The sequence below is a fragment of the Bombina bombina genome, chromosome 11 (genome assembly GCF_027579735.1).
Source record: "Bombina bombina isolate aBomBom1 chromosome 11, aBomBom1.pri, whole genome shotgun sequence".
NCBI classification, from domain to species: domain Eukaryota; kingdom Metazoa; phylum Chordata; class Amphibia; order Anura; family Bombinatoridae; genus Bombina; species Bombina bombina.
In genome coordinates, this window is record NC_069509.1 from 128,141,774 (window position 1) to 128,164,411 (window position 22,638).

General features: G+C 42.6%; 1 protein-coding gene across 1 annotated transcript in view; it reads left to right on the forward strand.

Moving 5' to 3' along the window:
- JPT2 (Jupiter microtubule associated homolog 2) overlaps positions 1 to 22,638 on the forward strand; it is a 72,930-nt gene that overhangs the window by 20,937 nt on the left and 29,355 nt on the right. The gene's annotated exons all lie outside the window — the stretch shown is intronic.

A 22,638-nucleotide genomic window follows, 5' to 3' on the forward strand; every position in this document is an offset into this window, starting at 1 on the left:
GATGTCATTTCCTACCCCCATTCTCCATAATAATTCAAAAGCAAGATGCCACACATTTATGCCTTGAGCAGTTCATTGTCTTTCAGCCTTATTTCTGGACCTTTTGTGACTGAACCACCTCCTACTGCATGGAGCATATATAGATAGATTACATGTACAGCTGTGGACTGGCTAAAGATTTTTATTTATTTTTTTGTCAGAATTTGCAACTAACTTCATAGCCTATGATTGTTTTTGCCAGTATTAAGGTTTTTAATTTTTTTTTTTTTTTTAGATAATCTCTGCTTTAATTGTGAAGACGAAGCCGATTCAATACTGTTTATATTGAAAAGGAGTTGTCGTTTTGGTACTCACTTTGTGTATATCATGGAAGATGTATCTGTAAAGATTTTCTCAGATAGCATAAATGTATAATAATTCAAGTATTAGGGAGGGGCTCTAGTACAGTGAGCCAAATGGACATCAGTACACCTTCCACTCGGCACAAATGGAACGTACTAGTTTTTATGTTACTGTGGAATGTCCAAGAGATTTGGTAACGAGCCCCTCAGTTCTTTACCCTATTTCAGTTGACTAAATCACAGGGCATAGATGATCTGCAGAAGTAGGATGCCAAAGTAACTTGTGTTTTCTTTAGTTTCATTGATTCCCAAATTGTCTTACACAATTCAGAAGAACATTCTAATGGTGATAGCAGTGCTTCCATTTTGCTCCAGAAGACTTTGGTTTCCTTTGCTTAAAATGTTGGTAACGGAATCTCCATGGATGATCCCTGTGGGTTTATTTTTTTTTTATTTTTTTTTAAAGAGAGAAATTATCTCCTAAATATTACAAAATCATGGCTGATGCATAATTTCTTCAACATGATGTAATCTTCAAGGCCTAACACACTGAATGTTCTTATGTTGTAGTCGTCTTACTGATACTTGGTATTTAGACAGGCTCAATATCATTTACTCATTCAGTTATTTCGGGCTTTGCCTAATACCCTACCATGATCTGCAATGTTATGCACCTACATAAAAGTTGCTGCACTCATGGATTCTCCCTTTTGAATATTTATGCCAAGCTTCACTTTGATTTTAACCTTCAGGTATATCTTCTTGGTGCTATTACACTGTCATTACAAATCTTAGTTTCAAGTACTGGATATTAAAACAAACCAAAAACAACTGTATTTGACTTTCCTATGCAAGGCAGTCTTTCATACTGTTACTTTAAAATAACATGAAACCCAAAAGTTTTCTTTCATGATTTAAGTAGTAGAACATACAATTTAAAAAATTTTTTTACTTCTATTATCAAATTTGCGTAATACTCTTGGTATCATTTGCTGAAGGAGCAGCAATGCACTACGGGTTTCTAACTGAACACTTGGGTGAGCCAATGATAATTGGTATATACTGTATATATGCAGCCACCAATCAGCAACTAGAACCTAGGTTCTTTGCTGCTCCTGAGCTTTCCTAGATAAATATTTCAGCAAAGGATAACAAGAGAAGGAAGCACATTTATATAATATAAGTAAATTGGAAAGTTGTTTAAAGTCATAGACATTCATGACTTACAGAGCATACAGTTTTAATGTCCCTTTATCACCCAATGTTGTCTCCGATTTTCTGTCCTCTTGGCATATTTGTGCTTCTAGCTTTCAATGAAGATCAGGAAGTTGTAGAAGACAAACCTTTTTATATACCCTGGTATTTTTTTGTTAGATGTATGTATAGTTGGTTACTTGAACAAAACAAGATTTCAGAGTATGCTACTACCAAAACAGGATTCAAGTTAAGTTATTAAAATTATCATTAAAGGTTCAAGGCTCATTCCGCTAGGCCAGCCTGTACATCTTGGGCAAATGCATTGGATGTTACTCCATTTGCATTATGTAAAGCAGTTTAATAGCAAATAATTGTACGCTATGGTTTTTACTAGTGTTCTCGTCTTGCTAATGGTCAGTCCAATTTTTTTTTTTTATTTCTTCTGTTAAGTGTGATCAGTCCACGGGTCATCATTACTTGTGGGATATTTACTGCTCCCCTACAGGAAGTGCAAGAGGATTCACCCAGCAGAGTTGCTATATAGCTCCTCCCCTCTACGTCACCTCCAGTCATTCTCTTGCACCCAACGACTAGATAGGATGTGTGAGAGGACTATGGTGATATATTTAGTTTTTATATCTTCAATCAAAAGTTTGTTATTTTATAATAGCACCGGAGTGTGTTATTCCTTCTCTGGTAGAATTTGAAGAAGAATCTACCTGAGTTTTTCTATGATTTTAGCCGGAGTAGTTAAGATCATATTGCTGTTTCTCGGCCATCTGAGGAGAGGTAAACTTCAGATCAGGGGACAGCAGGCAGATTAATCTGCAAAGAGGTATGTAGCAGTTTATTATTTTCTGACATGGAATTGATGAGAAAATCCTGCCATACCGTTATAATGTAAACTCAGCCTTGAATGCAGTAGATGTAGCTGATATCAGGCTGTCATGTATGTATATTTTACACTTCAGTTTTCTGGGAAATGGTACTTCTCTGGCTTTTAAACTGTATACATAGACTTAACCTATTTTGCAGGGACTTGCAATAGGTTTTAAATGACAATTAATTATTGAGGTAAAACGTTTTTTTGCTGGCATGTAAAAACGTTTTTTTCTCTGAGGTACTGGGTGAAAAAATGTTTTGGGCACTTTTTTTCCACTTGGCAATAGTTTTGATTTAAATTAGAGCAGTTCACTGATCCCTCTCACTGTTATGTGTGTGGGGGAGGGGCCATTTTTGGCGCTTTTACTATGCATCAGAAAAACTCAGTCAGAGGTTCATTTTCTTCCTGCATGATCCGGTTCATCTCTACAGAGTTCAGGGATCTCAAGAGTCTTTTTTTGAGGGAAGTAATCATTACAGCAGAGCTGTGCTGATTGTATTGACTGTGATATAAAAAACGTTTATTTGTGTATTTTTTTTCTGCTGCCTGGGTTAGTTATCATTTGCTGAGGGGAACAATCCTTTGCTAAAACTGTATATTCTGACAAAGATTGATGCTATAACTTAATTATTTTATCTGTTATAATATTTTTCTGTGCTTCTTAAAGGCACAGTTCGTTTTCATATTATTTGTAAATTACTTTGAAAAGTATTTCCAAGTTGCTGTTTATTTGCTAGTGTGTTAAACATGTCTGATTCAGAGGAATATCTCTGTGCTATATGTGTTAATGCCAAAGTGGAGCCCAATAGAAATTTATGTACTAAATGTATTGATGCTACTTTAAAAAATAGTCAATCTGTACAAATTGAACATATTTCACCAAACAACAAGGGGAGAGTTATGCCGACTAACTCGCCTCACGTGTCAGTACCTGCATCTCCCGCTCAGGAGGTGCGTGATATTGTAGCGCCGAGTGCATCTGGGCGGCCATTACAAATCACATTACAAGATATGGCTACTGTTATGACTGAAGTTTTGGCTAAACTACCAGAACTAAGAGGTAAACGTGATCACTCTGGGATGAGAACAGAGTGCGCTGATAATGCAAGGGCCATGTCTGATACTGCGTCACAGTTTGCAGAACGTGAAGACGGAGAGCTTCATTCTGTGGGTGACGGTTCTGATCCAAATAATCTGGACTCAGACATTTCAAATTTTAAATTTAAGCTTGAGAACCTCCGTGTGTTACTAGGGGAGGTATTAGCGGCTCTGAATGATTGTAACACAGTTGCAATCCCAGAAAAAATGTGTAGGTTGGATAAATATTTTGCGGTACCGACGAGTACTGACGTTTTTCCTATACCTAAGAGACTTACTGACATTGTTACTAAGGAGTGGGATAGACCCGGTGTGCCTTTCTCACCCCCTCCTATATTCAGAAAAATGTTTCCAATAGACGCCGCCACACGGGACTTATGGCAAATGGTCCCTAAGGTGGAGGGAGCAGTTTCTTCTGTTAAGTGTGATCAGTCCACGGGTCATCATTACTTCTGGGATATTACTCCTCCCCAACAGGAAGTGCAAGAGGATTCACCCAGCAGAGCTGCATATAGCTCCTCCCCTCTACGTCACTCCCAGTCATTCTCTTGCACCCAACGACTAGATAGGATGTGTGAGAGGACTATGGTGATTATACTTAGTTTTATATCTTCAATCAAAAGTTTGTTATTTTAAAATAGCACCGGAGTGTGTTATTACCTCTCTGGCAGAGTTTGAAGAAGAATCTACCAGAGTTTTGCTATGATTTTAGCCGGAGTAGTTAAGATCATATTGCTGTTCTCGGCCATCTGAGGAGTGAGGTAAACTTCAGATCAGGGGACAGCGGGCAGATGAATCTGCATAGAGGTATGTAGCAGTTTTTATTTTCTGACAATGGAATTGATGAGAAAATCCTGCCATACCAATATAATGTCATGTATGTATACTTTACACTTCAGTATTCTGGGGAATGGTACTTCACTAGAATTACACTGTAAGAAATACATAAAGCTGTTTAATAACTAGAGATTATGTTTAACGTTTTTGCTGGAATGTAAAATCGTTTTCATTTGCTGAGGTACTGTGTGAATAAATGTTTGGGCACTATTTTTCCACTTGGCAGTTGCTTAATCTGTTTTTCTGACAGTTTCTGTTCTCCCTCACTGCTGTGTGTGAGGGGGAGGGGCCGTTTTTTGGCGCTTTTTCTATGCATCAAATATTTCAGTCAGCAACTCATTGTATTCCCTGCATGATCCGGTTCATCTCTACAGAGCTCAGGGGTCTTCAAAACTTATTTTGAGGGAGGTAATTTCTCTCAGCAGAGCTGTGAGAATTATAGTTTGACTGAGATAAAAAAACGTTTATTCTGTAATTTGTTTCCTGCTTTCAGAATTTGTTATCTTTGCTAATGGGATTAAACCTTTGCTAAAGTTGTGTTGTTTACAAGGATTGAGGCTATAACTGTTTCAATTTATTAATTTTCAACTGTCATAGATCTTCTGTGCTTCTTAAAGGCACAGTACATTTTAATATTATTCTAATTGAATTGTATTTCCAAGTTGCAAGTTTATTTGCTAGTGTGTTAAACATGTCTGATTCAGAGGATGATACCTGTGTCATTTGTTGCAATGCCAAAGTGGAGCCCAATAGAAATTTATGTACTAACTGTATTGATGCTACTTTAAATAAAAGTCAATCTGTACAAATTGAACAAATTTCACCAAACAACGAGGGGAGAGTTATGCCGACTAACTCGCCTCACGTGTCAGTACCTACATCTCCCGCTCAGAGGGAGGTGCGTGATATTGTAGCGCCGAGTACATCTGGGCGGCCATTACAAATCACATTACAGGATATGGCTACTGTTATGACTGAGGTTTTGGCTAAATTACCAGAACTAAGAGGTAAGCGTGATCACTCTGAGGTGAGAACAGAGTGCGCTGATATTAGGGCCATGTCAGACACTGCGTCACAGGTGGCAGAACATGAGGACGGAGAACTTCATTCTGTGGGTGACGGTTCTGATCCAAACAGACTGGATTCAGATATTTCAAATTTTAAATTTAAACTGGAAAACCTCCGTGTATTACTAGGGGAGTTGTTAGCGGCTCTGAATGATTGTAACACAGTTGCAATACCAGAGAAAATGTGTAGGTTGGATAAATATTTTGCGGTACCGACGAGTACTGAGGTTTTTCCTATACCTAAGAGACTTACTGAAATTGTTACTAAGGAGTGGGATAGACCCGGTGTGCCGTTCTCACCCCCTCCGATATTTAGAAAAATGTTTCCAATAGACGCCACCACAAGGGACTTATGGCAAACGGTCCCTAAGGTGGAGGGAGCAGTTTCTACCTTAGCTAAGCGTACCACTATCCCGGTGGAGGATAGCTGTGCTTTTTCAGATCCAATGGATAAAAAGTTAGAGGGTTACCTTAAGAAAATGTTTGTTCAACAAGGTTTTATATTGCAACCCCTTGCATGCATTGCGCCGATCACGGCTGCAGCGGCATTCTGGATTGAGTCTCTGGAAGAGAACATTGGTTCAGCTACTCTGGACGACATTACGGACAGGCTTAGAGTCCTTAAACTAGCTAATTCATTCATTTCGGAGGCCGTAGTACATCTTACTAAACTTACGGCGAAGAATTCAGGATTCGCCATTCAGGCACGCAGGGCGCTGTGGCTAAAATCCTGGTCAGCTGATGTTACTTCTAAGTCTAAATTGCTTAATATACCTTTCAAAGGGCAGACCTTATTCGGGCCCGGGTTGAAAGAGATTATCGCTGACATTACAGGAGGTAAAGGCCATGCCCTGCCTCAGGACAAAGCCAAAGCCAAGACTAGACAGTCTAATTTTCGTTCCTTTCGTAATTTCAAAGCAGGAGCAGCATCAACTTCCTCTGCACCAAAACAGGAAGGAGCTGTTGCTCGCTACAGACAAGGCTGGAAACCTAACCAGTCCTGGAACAAGGGCAAGCAGACTAGGAAACCTGCTGCTGCCCCTAAAACAGCATGAATTGAGGGCCCCCGATCCGGGATCGGATCTAGTGGGGGGCAGACTTTCTTCGCCCAGGCTTGGGCAAGAGATGTTCAGGATCCCTGGGCGCTAGAGATAATATCTCAGGGATACCTTCTGGACTTCAAATACTCTCCTCCAAGAGAGAGATTTCATCTGTCAAGATTGTCAACAATCCAGACAAAGAAAGAGGCGTTTCTACGCTGCGTACAAGAGCTCTTGTTAATGGGAGTAATCCATCCAGTTCCACGATCGGAACAGGGACAGGGGTTTTACTCAAACCTGTTTGTGGTTCCCAAAAAAGAGGGAACTTTCAGACCAATCCTGGACTTAAAGATCCTAAACAAATTCCTAAGAGTTCCATCGTTCAAGATGGAGACTATTCGGACAATTTTACCTATGATCCAAGAGGGTCAATACATGACCACTGTAGATTTAAAAGATGCTTACCTTCACATACCGATTCACAAAGATCATTATCGGTACCTAAGGTTTGCCTTCCTAGACAGGCATTACCAGTTTGTGGCTCTTCCATTCGGATTGGCTACAGCTCCAAGAATCTTCACAAAGGTTCTGGGTGCTCTTCTGGCGGTACTAAGACCGCGGGGAATCTCGGTAGCTCCATACCTAGACGACATTCTGATACAAGCTTCAAGCTTTCAAACTGCCAAGTCTCATACAGAGTTAGTGCTGGCATTTCTAAGGTCACATGGATGGAAGGTGAACGAAAAGAAAAGTTCACTCGTTCCACTCACAAGAGTTCCCTTCCTGGGGACTCTTATAGATTCTGTAGAAATGAAGATTTACCTGACAGAGGACAGGCTAACAAGACTTCAAAGTGCTTGCCGCACCCTTCATTCCATTCAACACCCGTCAGTGGCTCAATGCATGGAGGTAATCGGCTTAATGGTAGCGGCAATGGACATAGTACCCTTTGCACGCTTACACCTCAGACCACTGCAACTGTGCATGCTAAGTCAGTGGAATGGGGATTACTCAGACTTATCCCCTTCTCTGAATCTGGATCAAGAGACCAGAAATTCTCTTCTATGGTGGCTTTCTCGGCCACATCTGTCCAGGGGGATGCCATTCAGCAGACCAGACTGGACAATTGTAACAACAGACGCCAGCCTTCTAGGTTGGGGTGCCGTCTGGAATTCTCTGAAGGCTCAGGGACAATGGAGTCAGGAGGAGAGTCTCCTGCCAATAAACATTCTGGAATTGAGAGCAGTTCTCAATGCCCTCCTGGCTTGGCCCCAGTTGACAACTCGGGGGTTCATCAGGTTTCAGTCGGACAACATCACGACTGTAGCTTACATCAACCATCAGGGAGGGACAAGAAGCTCCCTAGCTATGATGGAAGTATCAAAGATAATTTGCTGGGCAGAGTCTCACTCTTGCCACCTGTCAGCAATCCACATCCCGGGAGTGGAGAACTGGGAGGCGGATTTCTTAAGTCGTCAGACTTTTCATCCGGGGGAGTGGGAACTTCATCCGGAGGTCTTTGCCCAAATACTTCGACGTTGGGGCAAACCAGAGATAGATCTCATGGCGTCTCGACAGAACGCCAAGCTTCCTTGTTATGGGTCCAGATCCAGGGATCCAGGAGCAGTCCTGATAGATGCTCTGACAGCACCTTGGGACTTCAGGATGGCTTACGTGTTTCCACCCTTCCCGTTGCTTCCTCGATTGATTGCCAGAATCAAACAAGAGAGAGCATCAGTGATTCTAATAGCACCTGCGTGGCCACGCAGGACTTGGTATGCAGACCTGGTGGACATGTCATCCTGTCCACCTTGGTCTCTACCTCTGAAACAGGACCTTCTGATACAGGGTCCCTTCAAACATCAAAATCTAACTTCTCTGAAGCTGACTGCTTGGAAATTGAACGCTTGATTTTATCAAGACGCGGATTTTCTGAGTCAGTTATTGATACCTTAATACAGGCTAGGAAACCTGTTACCAGAAAGATTTACCATAAGATATGGCGTAAATACCTATATTGGTGTGAATCCAAGGGTTACTCTTGGAGTAAGGTTAGGATTCCTAGGATATTGTCTTTTCTACAAGAAGGTTTAGAAAAGGGTTTATCTGCTAGTTCATTAAAGGGACAGATCTCAGCTCTGTCCATTCTGTTACACAAACGTCTGTCAGAAGTTCCTGACGTCCAGGCTTTTTGTCAGGCTTTGGCCAGAATTAAGCCTGTGTTTAAAACTGCTGCTCCACCATGGAGTTTAAACCTTGTTCTTAATGTTTTACAGGGCGTTCCGTTTGAACCCCTTCATTCCATTGATATAAAGTTGTTATCTTGGAAAGTTCTATTTTTAATGGCTATTTCCTCGGCTCGAAGAGTCTCTGAATTATCAGCCTTACATTGTGATTCTCCTTATTTGATTTTTCATTCGGATAAGGTAGTCCTGCGTACTAAACCTGGGTTCTTACCTAAGGTAGTTACTAACAGGAATATCAATCAAGAGATTGTTGTTCCTTCTTTATGCCCAAATCCTTCTTCAAAGAAGGAACGTCTACTGCACAACCTGGATGTAGTCCGTGCTCTAAAATTTTACTTACAGGCAACTAAGGAATTTCGACAAACGTCTTCTCTGTTTGTCATTTACTCTGGGCAGAGGAGAGGTCAAAAAGCTTCCGCTACCTCTCTTTCTTTTTGGCTTCGTAGCATAATTCGTTTAGCTTATGAGACTGCTGGACAGCAGCCTCCTGAAAGAATTACAGCTCATTCTACTAGAGCTGTGGCTTCCACTTGGGCCTTCAAGAATGAGGCCTCTGTTGAACAGATTTGCAAGGCTGCAACTTGGTCTTCGCTTCATACTTTTTCCAAATTTTACAAATTTGACACTTTTGCTTCATCGGAGGCTATTTTTGGGAGAAAGGTTCTTCAGGCAGTGGTTCCTTCTGTATAAAGAGCCTGCCTATCCCTCCCGTCATCCGTGTACTTTTGCTTTGGTATTGGTATCCCAGAAGTAATGATGACCCGTGGACTGATCACACTTAACAGAAGAAAACATAATTTATGCTTACCTGATAAATTCCTTTCTTCTGTAGTGTGATCAGTCCACGGCCCGCCCTGTTTTTAAGGCAGGTAAATATTTTTTAATTTATACTCCAGTCACCACTTCACCCTTGGCTTTTCCTTTCTCGTTGGTCCTTGGTCGAATGACTGGGAGTGACGTAGAGGGGAGGAGCTATATGCAGCTCTGCTGGGTGAATCCTCTTGCACTTCCTGTTGGGGAGGAGTAATATCCCAGAAGTAATGATGACCCGTGGACTGATCACACTACAGAAGAAAGGAATTTATCAGGTAAGCATAAATTATGTTTTCTACTTTAGCTAAGCGTACCACTATCCCAGTGGAGGATAGCTGTGCTTTTTCAGATCCAATGGATAAAAAATTAGAGGGTTACCTTAAGAAAATGTTTGTTCAACAATGGTTTATATTGCAACCTCTTGCATGTATTGCGCCTGTCACGGCTGCAGCAGCATTTTGGTTTGAGTCTCTGGAAGAGACACTTGAATCATCCACACTAGATGACATCACACACAAACTTAAATTCCTTAAGTTAGCTAATTCATTTATTTCAGATGCCGTAGTACATTTAACTAAACTTGCGGCTAAAAATTCAGGATTCGCCATTCAGGCACGCAGAGCTCTGTGGCTAAAATCCTGGTCAGCTGATGTTACGTCTAAATCTAAATTGCTTAATATTCCTTTCAAAGGGCAGACCTTATTCGGGCCCGGCTTGAAAGAGATTATTGATGACATTACAGGAGGTAAAGGTCATGCCCTGCCTCAGGACAAGGCCAAAGCCAAGGCTAGACAGTCCAATTTTCGTTCCTTTCGTAATTTCAAAGCAGGAGCAGCATCAACTTCCTCTGCACCAAAACAGGAAGGAGCTGTTGCTCGCTACAGACAAGGCTGGAAACCTAACCAGTCCTGGAACAGGGGCAAACAGGCCAGAAAACCTGCTGCTGCCCCTAAGACAGCATGAATTGAGGGCCCCCGATCCGGGACCGGATCTAGTGGGGGGCAGACTTTCCCTCTTCGCCCAGGCTTGGGCAAGAGATGTTCAGGATCCCTGGGCGTTAGAGATCATATCTCAGGGATACCTTCTGGACTTCAAATCCTCTCCCCCAAGAGGGAGATTTCATCTGTCAAGGTTGTCAACAAACCTAACAAAGAAGGAAGCGTTTCTACGCTGCGTACAAGATCTTTTATTAATGGGAGTGATCCATCCAGTTCCGCGGTTGGAACAAGGACAAGGGTTTTACTCAAATCTGTTTGTAGTTCCCAAAAAAGAGGGAACCTTCAGGCCAATCTTGGATTTAAAGATCCTAAACAAATTCCTAAGAGTTCCATCGTTCAAGATGGAAACTATTCGAACAATTTTGCCCATGATCCAAGAGGGTCAGTACTTGACCACAGTGGATTTAAAGGATGCTTACCTTCACATACCGATTCACAGAAGTCATTACCGGTATCTAAGGTTTGCCTTTTTAGTCGGGCATTACCAGTTTGTAGCTCTTCCATTCGGACTGGCTACGGCTCCAAGAATCTTCACAAAGGTTCTGGGCACTCTTCTGGCGGTACTAAGACCGCGAGGAATTTCAGTAGCTCCGTACTTAGACGACATACTGATACAAGCTTCAAGCTTTCAAACTGCCAAATCTCATACAGAGATAGTACTGGCATTTCTAAGGTCGAATGGATGGAAAGTGAACGAAGAGAAAAGTTCTCTCTTTCCACTCACAAGAGTTCCCTTCCTGGGGACTCTGATAGATTCTGTAGAAATGAAGATTTACCTGACAGAGGACAGGTTAACAAAACTTCAAAATGCATGCCGTGTCCTTCATTCCATTCAAGAGACCAGAAATTCTCTTCTATGGTGGCTTTATCGGCCACATCTGTCCAGGGGAATGCCATTCAGCAGGCCAGACTGGTCAATTGTAACATCAGACGCCAGCCTACTAGGTTGGGGCGCTGTCTGGAATTCTCTGAAGGCTCAGGGACTATGGAATCAGGAGGAGAGTCTTCTTCCAATAAACATTCTGGAATTGAGAGCAGTCCTCAATGCTCTTCTGGCTTGGCCCCAGTTAGCAACTCGGGGGTTCATCAGGTTCCAGTCGGACAACATCACGACTGTAGCTTATATCAACCATCAGGGAGGGACAAGAAGCTCCCTAGCAATGATGGAAGTATCGAAGATAATTCGCTGGGCAGAGTCTCACTCTTGCCACCTGTCTGCAATCCACATCCCGGGAGTGGAGAACTGGGAGGCGGATTTCTTAAGTCGTCAGACTTTTCATCCGGGGGAGTGGGAACTTCATCCAGAGGTCTTTGCCCAAATACTTCGACGTTGGGGCAAACCAGAGATAGATCTCATGGCGTCTCGACAGAACGCCAAGCTTCCGCGCTACGGGTCCAGATCCAGGGATCCGGGAGCGGTCCTGATAGATGCCTTGACAGCACCATGGACCTTCAGGATGGCTTATGTGTTTCCACCTTTCCCGATGCTTCCTCGATTGATTGCCAGAATCAAACAGGAGAAAGCATCAGTGATTCTAATAGCGCCTGCATGGCCACGCAGGACTTGGTATACAGATCTGGTGGACATGTCATTCTGTCCACCTTGGTCGTTACCTCTGAAACAGGACCTTCTGATTCAGGGTCCTTTCAAACATCAAAATCTAACTTCTCTGAAGCTGACTGCTTGGAAATTGAACGCTTGATCTTATCAAAGCGTGGTTTTTCTGAGTCAGTTATTGATACCTTAATACAGGCTAGGAAGCCTGTTACCAGAAATATTTACCATAAAATATGGCGTAAATACCTATATTGGTGCGAATCCAAAGGTTACTCTTGGAGTAAGGTTAGGATTCCTAGGATATTGTCTTTTCTACAAGAAGGTTTAGAAAAGGGGTTATCCGCTAGTTCCTTAAATGACAGATCTCAGCTCTGTCCATTCTGTTACACAAGCGTCTGTCAGAAGTTCCAGACGTTCAGGCTTTTTGTCAGGCTTTGGCCAGGATTAAACCTGTGTTTAAAGCTGTGGCTCCACCATGGAGTTTAAACCTTGTTCTTAACGTTTTACAGGGTGTTCCGTTTGAACCCCTTCATTCCATTGATATAAAGTTGTTATCTTGGAAAGTTCTATTTTTAATGGCTATTTCCTCGGCTCGAAGAGTCTCTGAGTTATCAGCCTTACATTGTGATTCTCCTTATTTGATTTTTCACTCGGATAAGGTAGTTCTGCGTACTAAGCCTGGGTTCTTACCTAAGGTAGTCACTAACAGGAATATCAATCAGGAGATTGTTGTTCCATCCTTGTGCCCAAATCCTTCTTCGAGGAAGGAACGTCTTTTGCACAATCTGGATGTAGTTCGTGCCCTTAAATTTTATTTACAGGCAACTAAAGATTTTCGACAAACGTCTTCCCTGTTTGTCGTTTACTCTGGTCAGAGGAGAGGTCAAAAAGCTTCTGCTACCTCTCTCTCTTTTTGGCTTCGTAGCATAATTCGTTTAGCTTATGAGACTGCTGGACAGCAGCCTCCTGAAAGAATTACAGCTCATTCCACTAGAGCTGTGGCTTCCACTTGGGCCTTTAAGAATGAGGCCTCTGTTGAACAGATTTGCAAGGCTGCAACTTGGTCTTCGCTTCATACTTTTTCCAAATTTTACAAATTTGACACTTTTGCTTCCTCGGAGGCTATTTTTGGGAGAAAGGTTCTTCAGGCAGTGGTTCCTTCTGTATAAAGAGCCTGCCTATCCCTCCCGTCATCCGTGTACTTTTGCTTTGGTATTGGTATCCCACAAGTAATGATGACCCGTGGACTGATCACACTTAACAGAAGAAAACATAATTTATGCTTACCTGATAAATTCCTTTCTTCTGTAGTGTGATCAGTCCACGGCCCGCCCTGTTTTTTAAGGCAGGTAAATATTTTTTAAATTATACTCCAGTCACCACTACACCCTTGGCTTCTCCTTTCTCGTTGGTCCTTGGTCGAATGACTGGAGGTGACGTAGAGGGGAGGAGCTATATAGCAACTCTGCTGGGTGAATCCTCTTGCACTTCCTGTAGGGGAGCAGTAAATATCCCACAAGTAATGACCCGTGGACTGATCACACTACAGAAGAAAGGAATTTATCAGGTAAGCATAAATTATGTTTTTTATCCACCCTGGAACGAAGCAACTTTTATAAATGTAAATTGGAACATTGTTTAAAAGTGCATGTTCTATCTAAAGCACAAATGTTTAATTTTGACTTTATTGTTCCTTTAAAGCGCCTCTGCATTTTGGAGAGATTCTTGAAACACATCTCTTTATCACATATGTTGCTATATTATAGTTGTTTGCAATAATTTCACAGTCACATTCCAGCTTTACCCAATTCCTGAAATCCTGAGTACCCCTTGTTTAGTGTTTGCTTGCTGTATAAGGTTGCTTACTGCATGCACAGTGAATTCCACATTCCTAAGGAACTAGCACAGATGTGAAACTTGGAAGAAACCAATATAGTATAACATTTCCTGCTTTCATAGAGTTTATTTGACAAATGGAATGTGAATATTTGGGGAATCCCTGTAGAAACTTGTTTGCATTTTTGAGGCTTGTAGGAATGATTACAATCACTATAGTAGCTAATAATAAAAGACAAAATATAAAGGTCACTTATCTTTCGTAATTATTTGCTTATCTACAGCATTTAACACTGATCACCCTATATGCTGCCAAACTCTCCACTTTCTCTATTCTTGACACTTCGTAGTTTTCATTCTGTCTAATTAACCTGATATTGTTGCCTTAGGCCTTATGCAAGCTTCCTGCTTTTTAACCATTTACATTGCTAGGTTGCAAAAATAAGCACCTTTTTTCTGACAGTTTCTCATAGGGCAGTAATTCTGTGCCACATATATATATAGAGAGAGACTCATTGTGTAAACCATTTACAAATCTAGACAAGTCAGAAGAGTTGCTTGTACCCCAGAAACTCTGATTACACTGTTTCCAATACAGCAAAGGATTCTGGGTGAGATATGCAAATGAGGTTCACAATGACTCCCTTTTTTTTACTTCTAGCCTGCTTTTTAAGGCAGACTTCCCTTTACGCCATAGCATCACCGCTTTACACAGCTTCTAAGCTTAGCTAGGGGTGGTACAGTGATTCAGACCAATCCCAGGACAGCTGTTTCGTGGTTATTGCCACTCATCAGCTGGGAGTAGGTTGAATCACTGCTTGATAAAGTTGTTTTCTGGGGGAAATACAACAGCAATTTAAAATATGGGGAGGCGAAAAGTGAGTTTAAAATCCTCCACTAAATCCAAAATGTAGAGAAAATAACTCATTGTGTAAACCATTTATTACCCATTCTCCAGTTTTGCATAACCAACACGGTTATGATTATACACTTTTTACCTCTGATTAAGTTGTATTTAAGCCTCTGCCCCCTTATTTCAGTTCTTTTGACAGACTTTCATTTTAGCCAGTCAGTGCCGACTCCTAGGTAACACCGCTTTATCTATATGACAGACATGAACTAACGCCTTCTAGTGGTGAAAAACTCTAAAAATTTATTCAGATAAGAGGCGGCTTTCAAGGTCTAAGAAATTAGCATATGAGCCTACCTAGGTTTAGTTTTCAACTAAGAATACAAAGAGAACAAAGGAAAATTAGTTATAAAAGTAAATTGGAAAGTTGTTTAAAATTACATGCCCTATTTGAATCTTGAAAGTTTATTTTAGACTTGACTCTCCCCTTTTAATTAGACTTCAGTATAGTGTCACTTTATTGCAGTAGTTTGGGACCAAACCCGCAATATCTCTGAGGTACGCCTGTAATACATATTGCAATTATTTAAATGTATTTTACCTCCCCCCCCCCTTGCATTTAAAGTGTCCTTTACTTCTTGTCACAGCCTTACAAGGCGGAGGGGGCCTCTGCAGGAAGGTTTATCTTAGCCTGATGTTATAAAACTTAAATGAATAGACTATATTACAAGGAGTCAAGCTTGCTGATGCCTAGATCAGTCAGAATGTAACCTAAGTTTCAAAGATGTCAGTTAGCCCCCGTATCACACTGTGAATTTCTAAGTGCTCATTATGCAAGAAAGCAAGTAAGTTTTGTGTTTTTTTTTTTTTTTTTTTTTGCACAATCTTTTTAGGTTTTTGATCTAACCTATTTGGTTTTACCAAAGGAGCACTGTTTAACCCTTTGAGTGCTAAACTATTTCCCATCTGGTGCTAAGATGGATTTTAGCTTTTTTTTTTTTTTTTTTTATACCGTTACTGTTGGAAATGTTAGGCGATTACTCATCCAACAGTGGGTCTTGGGGGTCTGTAGCTGCTTAGATGCCTGAGATATAGGCTTCTAAGCAGCATGTCCCATTTCCCTATATTGTACATTGTAATTTTTTTAAAAAAAAGTTGCACAGTGATTTCATCACGCCATTGAGCGTGAACTTCCGGCGATGCCTGTCACTATACAAGCCAGAGCGCCGGGGTGGGAGTTAGTGAGAGCCCCCAGATTGCCCTCAAGGTGGGTGAGGGCTCTGAGCTGTCGTCCGCACCTGACTGGGGGCTCTCACCTGACTGGGACAATTTTGCGACGGCTCAAAACCGTTGTTGGCACTCAAAGGCTTAATATCCCTTTAAAGCGATACCAAACCCATTTTTCCATCTTAATGGGAGGAGAGTCCACTGCTTCATTCATTACTTGTGGGGAATTAAGAACCTGGCCACCAAGAGGAGGCAAACCCCCCAGCCAAAGGCTTAAATATTGGGTCATAGGAGGTGGGGAGTGCCCCGGCTATTGGGTATAAAGGTGCCATTTAATTTATCCAGTCCGTAATTAAGGCGCAAGCTATGGAGGACTCTGATATGTGAAGGGTACTCCCTCTTTAATTAAACCTAATAACTGTGTCTATTGTGAGGAGGTCCTGGTTGAGCTGCCTGCTTAACTCTGTTCCACATGCTTTGATAAGATTCCTATATCTAAAAAGTATAAGACATTTAGTACAACTGAGCTCTCAACCTCTGAGGGTTCTCTGTCCCACGAGGTGCGTTCCCTACATTCATCTCCGATTGCACATGCAGCTCCCCAGGCCGATACTAATTCTCCTGCGGGAGGGGCCTTTTGGCTGCTGGATTTCGCTGAACAGTTACAAACGGCGGTTCTGCGGCCTTTAATGCCTTACCACGCCCTGCTAAGCGCAAGCAAAAGGTGAATCACAGCTATTCGTCCCAGGGGTCATCTACTCCGCTGGATGTCTCTGACAGATTATCCGCTGATGAAGGTGACTCAGACTCTTTGGAAGACGCTCTTTCTGCGTCTTAATCCGCAACATCTAGGCCTCCGTCTGCGGAGGAGTCTGATTTTACATTTAAGATGGAGCATTAGCGCTTCATGCTAAAGGAGATGCTAGCTAAGTTAGAGGTCCCGTAGCCGAAACTGCCGGATGAACTTCGATCCCGAAACTAGATAGGGTTTATGAGGACAGGGTGGTACCACAGACCTTCCAACACATTAGATTTGCGTAATCAACAAATGTAAGATAACATGACAATGCAATAGCACTTAGTCTGAACTTCAAATGAGTAGTAGATTTTTTTCAAAGTTATGTATATTGCCACTCCCCTTGTACCATTTTGATAGCAATCAGCCAATCACAAATGCATATACGTATAGTCTGTGAATTCTTGCACATGCTCAGTAGGATCTGGTGACTCAAAAATAAATATAAAAGACTATGCACATTTTTTTTAATGGAAGTAAATTGGAGAGTTGTTTAAAATTACATGCTGTATCTGAATCATGAACATTTAATTTAACCAGAGTGTCCCTTTTAAGAAGGAATGATAGAAACTTGGCTCGTCATTTTCCCCCTCTACTTCTTTTAAAAAGCTGTTCCCCGTTCTGGACTCTCAGCTCGAACTGTGGGGGGCCATTCCTTATGTGGATAGTACCATTTCCACGCTCGCTAAGCGTACGACTATCCCGCTCGAGGGTAGCTCATCGTTCAAGGAGCCCATGGATAAAAAAATTGGAGTCCATGCTAAGGAAGATGTTCCAACTCACAGGGTTTGTTTTCCAACCAGCAGCGGCAGTCGCTGTGGTGGATAGAACTGCTACCTATTGGTGTGGTGCTCTGTCAGCTATGGTCGAGGTGGAAACTCCACTCAAAGAGATACAGGAACAAATTAAGACCTTAAGGGTAGCTCATTCGTTCATCTGCGATGCAAATATGCAGATTATTCGCCTGAATGCCAAGACATCAGGTTTTTCTGTTATGACCTGTAGGCTCTGTGGTTAAAGTCGTGGTCTGCGGACATGACTTCCAAGTCTAGATTACTTTCCCTTCCGTGAAGGTTCTCTTTGGTCCAGGTCTGCACGGTCATGGGAGGCAAGGGGGCTTTCCTACTGCAGGATAAGAATAAACCTAAGGGGTTTACCTTTCGTCCCTTTCGTTTGGATAAGTCTCAACGCCAGCAGCCTGCCGTGAAAACCGAGCAGTCCAAGGGATCTTTGAAACCAGCTCACTCTTGGAACACGTCCAAGCAGAGTAAGAAGCCTGCCGAGACAAAATTGGCATGAAGGGGTGGCTCCTGATCAGTCTCTGGATCATGTTGGGGGCAGACTATCTCTTTTTACGGAGGCCTGGATGAGAGACGTTCTGGACCCTTGGGTTCTGGAGGTCATAGCCCAGGGCTACAGGATAGGATTCAAGACTAATCTGCCTAGAGGCAGACTCCTCCTGTCAAACCTATCTTCAAGACCAGAGAAGAGAGACGCCTTCCTAGGTTGCGTGAGGGATCTCTCCTCTCTAGCATAAAGAGGTCTGGGGTATTATTCAAACCTTTTCGTGGTTCCAAAGAAGGGCACGTTTCGCCCAATTCTGGACCTAAAGTGTATAAACAAGTTTCTGTCAGTCCCATCATTCAAAATGGAGACTATCAGATCGATTCTGCCCCTAGTTCAAGAGGGACAATTTGACGACATTAGACCTGAAGGATGCTTACCTTTACGTGCCAATCCACAATTACCACTTCAAGTTCCTGAGATTCGTATTTCTGGACCAACACTACTAGTTTGTGGCCCTACCATTCGGTTTGGAGACTGCCCCAAGAGTCTTTATGAAGGTTCTGGGAGGGCTGCTCACGGTTGCGAGAGCCAGAGGTATTGCAGTGGCTCCTTATCTGGACGATAATATCCTGGTCTAGGCTCCGTCCTGCAGTCTCGTGGAGGATCACTTGAGGGCTCTTCTCCTTCAATCCCATGGATGGAAGATAAACGAAGGAAAGAGTTCTCTGGTCCCCAGCAACAGGGTGGAAGTCCTGGGTACAATAATAGATTCCATATTCATGAAGATCTTCTTGACAGATCAGAGACGTTCCAAGATTGCGTCCAACTTTCTTGACCTTCAGACATCCTCAAGGACATTTGTGGCCAGGTGTATGGAGGTGATTGGGCTCATTGTATCTAGCATAGATGTCATTCCATTTGCCAGGTTCCATCTCGGACCTCTTCAGTTATACATGTTGAGACAGTGGAACTGCGATCACTCAGATCTATCCCAACAGATTTATCTGGACATCAGAGTAAGGGAATCCCTCTCTTGGTGGGCCTGCCCTGGACAGCTGTTCCAGGGGACATCCTTCTTGAGACCATCTTGGGAAATTGTGACCACGGACGCAAGTCTATCAGGATGGGGTGCTGTTTAAGGTGCCAGAAGGGCAGGTGGACTCGAGAGGAGTTGACTCTGCCAATAAATATTCTGGAACTTCGATCGATATTAAATGCTCTGAGGGCTTGGCCACATCTGGGGTCATCCCGATTCATCAGATTCCAGTCGGACAACATTACCTCTGTAGCTTACTTAAACCATCAGGGGGGAACAAGAAGCTCCCTAGCCATGAGGGAAGTATCTCGGATTCTGGAATGGGCAGAGACCCACAACTGTTTGTTTTCAGCGATCCACATTCCAGGTGTGGACAACTGGGAAGCGGATTTTCTCAGACAATAGTTTCATCCGGGGGAATGGTCTCTCCATCCCGAGGTGTTTGTGGAGATCTGCAACAGATGGGGGACGCCGGAGATGGACCTCATGGCATCCAGACTCAACTTCAAGCTACCCAGATACGGGTCGCGATTCAGGGACCCCCAGGCAGAGCTGATAGATGCCTTAGTGGTGCCTTGGGAGTTCAATCTAATTTACATTTTTTTCCACCGTTGCCACTCCTTCCTCGAGTGGTGGCCCGCATCAAACAGGAGCAAGCTTCGACCATTCTGATTGCTCCGTTGTGGCCGCGGAGGATGTGGTTTGCAGATCTGGTGGGGATGTCATTGTCTCCTCCTTGGAGGTTACCCTGTCGCAGAGATCTACTGGTTCATGGTCCCTTTCTTCACCAGAATCTCGATTCTCTGAGGCTGACTACATGGAGATTGAACGCCTAGTCTTGGACAAGAGAGGCTTTTCTGAGAAAGTGATCGATACTCTCATCCAGGCCAGGAAAACGGGTCACTCAGCGCATCTACCATAAGGTGTTTTAGGACCTACTTATCCTGGTGTGAGGAACGTGGATATCCCTGGCACAAGGTTAGGGTATCCAAGATTCTGGCTTTTCTCCAGGATGGTCTGGACAAAGCTCTTGCCGCAAGTTCCTTAAAGGGACAGATTTCGGCTTTATCGGTGCTGTTACACAAGAAGCTTGCGGAGCTTCCTGATATTCAGTCCTTAGGTCTGATCCTAACCAGAGCCTGAACAGTCTTTAGAAATTTGGCTCCTCCTTGGAGCTTAAACTTGGTTCTTAAGATTTTGCAGAGGGCACCGTTTTGAGCCTATGCATTCGCTTGACCTTAAGATTCTTTCCTGGAAGGTTTTATTTCTACTGGCTATCCCATCAGCTCGCAGAGTCTGAGTTAGCGGCTTTGCAATGGAAGCCACCTAACTTGTTTTTTTCATGCTGATAAGACTGTTCTTCGCACTGGATTGGAGTTTCTCCCTAAGGTTGTGTCGATCAGGAAATAGTAGTTCCTTCCTTGTGTCCTAACCCTTCTTCATCTCAGGAAAGGTTACTTCATAACCTGGATGTGGTTCGGGCATTGAAGTTTTATCTTCAGGCCACGAAGGACTTCAGACAGACTTCGTCTTCATTTGTGGTGTATTCAGGGAAGCGCAGGGGGCAGAGGGCCTCTTCCACTTCACTGTCTTTTTGGTTGAGCATTATCAGTTTGGCCTATGAGATAGCGGGACATAAGCCTTCTCAGAGGATTACGGCTCACTCAACTAGGGCTGTGGCCTCTTCTTGGGCCTTTAAGAATGAGGCTTCTATGGAGCAGATTTGTAAGGCAGCAACTTGGTCTTCCTTACATACTTTTGCAAAGTTCTACAAGTTTGATGTTTTTGCTTCGGCGGTAGCAGCTTTTTGGAGAGAGGTTTTGCAGGCTGTGGTGCCCTCAGTTTAGGGTCCACCTCCTTCTACCCTCCCATGTTTTGTTTTCATTCAGTGTCCTCTAGAGCTTGGGTATTTGTTACCACTGGTAATGAATGAAGCAGTGGACTCTCCTCCCATTAAGATGGAAAACTTAAATGATGCTTACCTGATAATTTAATTTCCATCTGTGGGAGGAGAGTCCACTGCTCCCGCCTGTTTCTCTGGTGGGTGGACCTAAATTTAGTAGTATCCTTCTGGCACCATTTATACCCTGATATTTCTCTTACTGTTCCTTGTTCTCTTGGCAGAATGACTGGGGGATGAGGGGAGTGGGGGAGGTATTTAAGCCTTTGGCTGGGGTGTCTTTGCCTCCTCCTGGTGGCCAGGTTCTTAATTCCCACAAGTAATGAATGAAGCAGTGGACTATCCTCCCACAGATGGAAATTAAATTATCAGGTAAGCATAATTTTTTGTTTTTTTTATTTCATGATTTGGATAGAGCATGCAATTTTAAGCAACTTTCTAATTTACTCCTATTATCAAATTTTGTTCATTCTCTTGGTATCTTTATTTGATAAAAGCAGTAATGAAAGCTTTGGAGCTCGCTCATTTTTGGTTCAGCACTCTGGATAGCGCTTGCTGATTGGTGGCTACATTTAGCCATCCAATTGGCAAGCACAACAAAGGTGCTGAATCTAAAATAGGCTGGCTCCAGAGCTTTCATAGAAAAAAACACAGGAAAGGAAAGAGGCGCTGTATGTGTGAATCCGTATGACCAACTCGACATCTACACACAAGAGACACAGGGTACTCACATGGTAAGAAGGCACTCTCTTGTGCCAATAGGAGTGGGCTGGTTTTCTAGACAGCAGACCAGCTAGCTGAACACAGGCATAACCCGGACACAATGTAATTACCCCCAGGTGGATGACAAGGCTCAGATGAATCCAATCCCCAGAGTCAGGAGGCAATTAGGGAAATATAGCAAAGGGAAGGCTATACCAAAACCTTCCCAAGGTAGCGAAGTAACAGTGCACACAGCAATGAGAGTTAAAACTTACAAAGTTTGTTTAATAAAATAATGAATAAAACAAAGTTAAAAACAACTCCATGCTGAAAATGTACATAAGTGCAGTAATGCAATGCATTTCACGGATCAAACCGTTTCATCAGGCATAAGAATATGGTATAAAATGACCCTTAAATAAGGCTACGCTACCAGCCTAGTATATGATGACCCTCCCTCCTCCAATTAGCACAAAGGCCAATCAGAAACCCTTTGTCTCATCAGTATAACACCTGTCACACCTGAAAGAATAGGTAGTTCAAAATAAGAAAATAATATAGTTATATCATAGGTCATTAGCAATAAAGATAATAATAATACCGATATTGGGTAAAATCACTACCTTTCTTATAAGGGTTGTCTATTCGTGAAAAACGCACCGGTCCAATGTACACACATGCTCATCGGTATTTATATGGGATCAGTGTTAGCTGAAGAAATGTCACGCACCTATATCTTCATAAGTGTCAGTCGGCATTATTGACCTATAGGGTTACGAGGGTATGACGCAAGTTTTTCACTGTTGCAGTGTAGCTAGTTTAGATGAGTTTATGATATGATTGCTAATCTCTTACATATAGTATATTAACACACTAAATGAGTGCTACTTTTTAAACATAGCTTGACACTTATGAAGATATAGGTG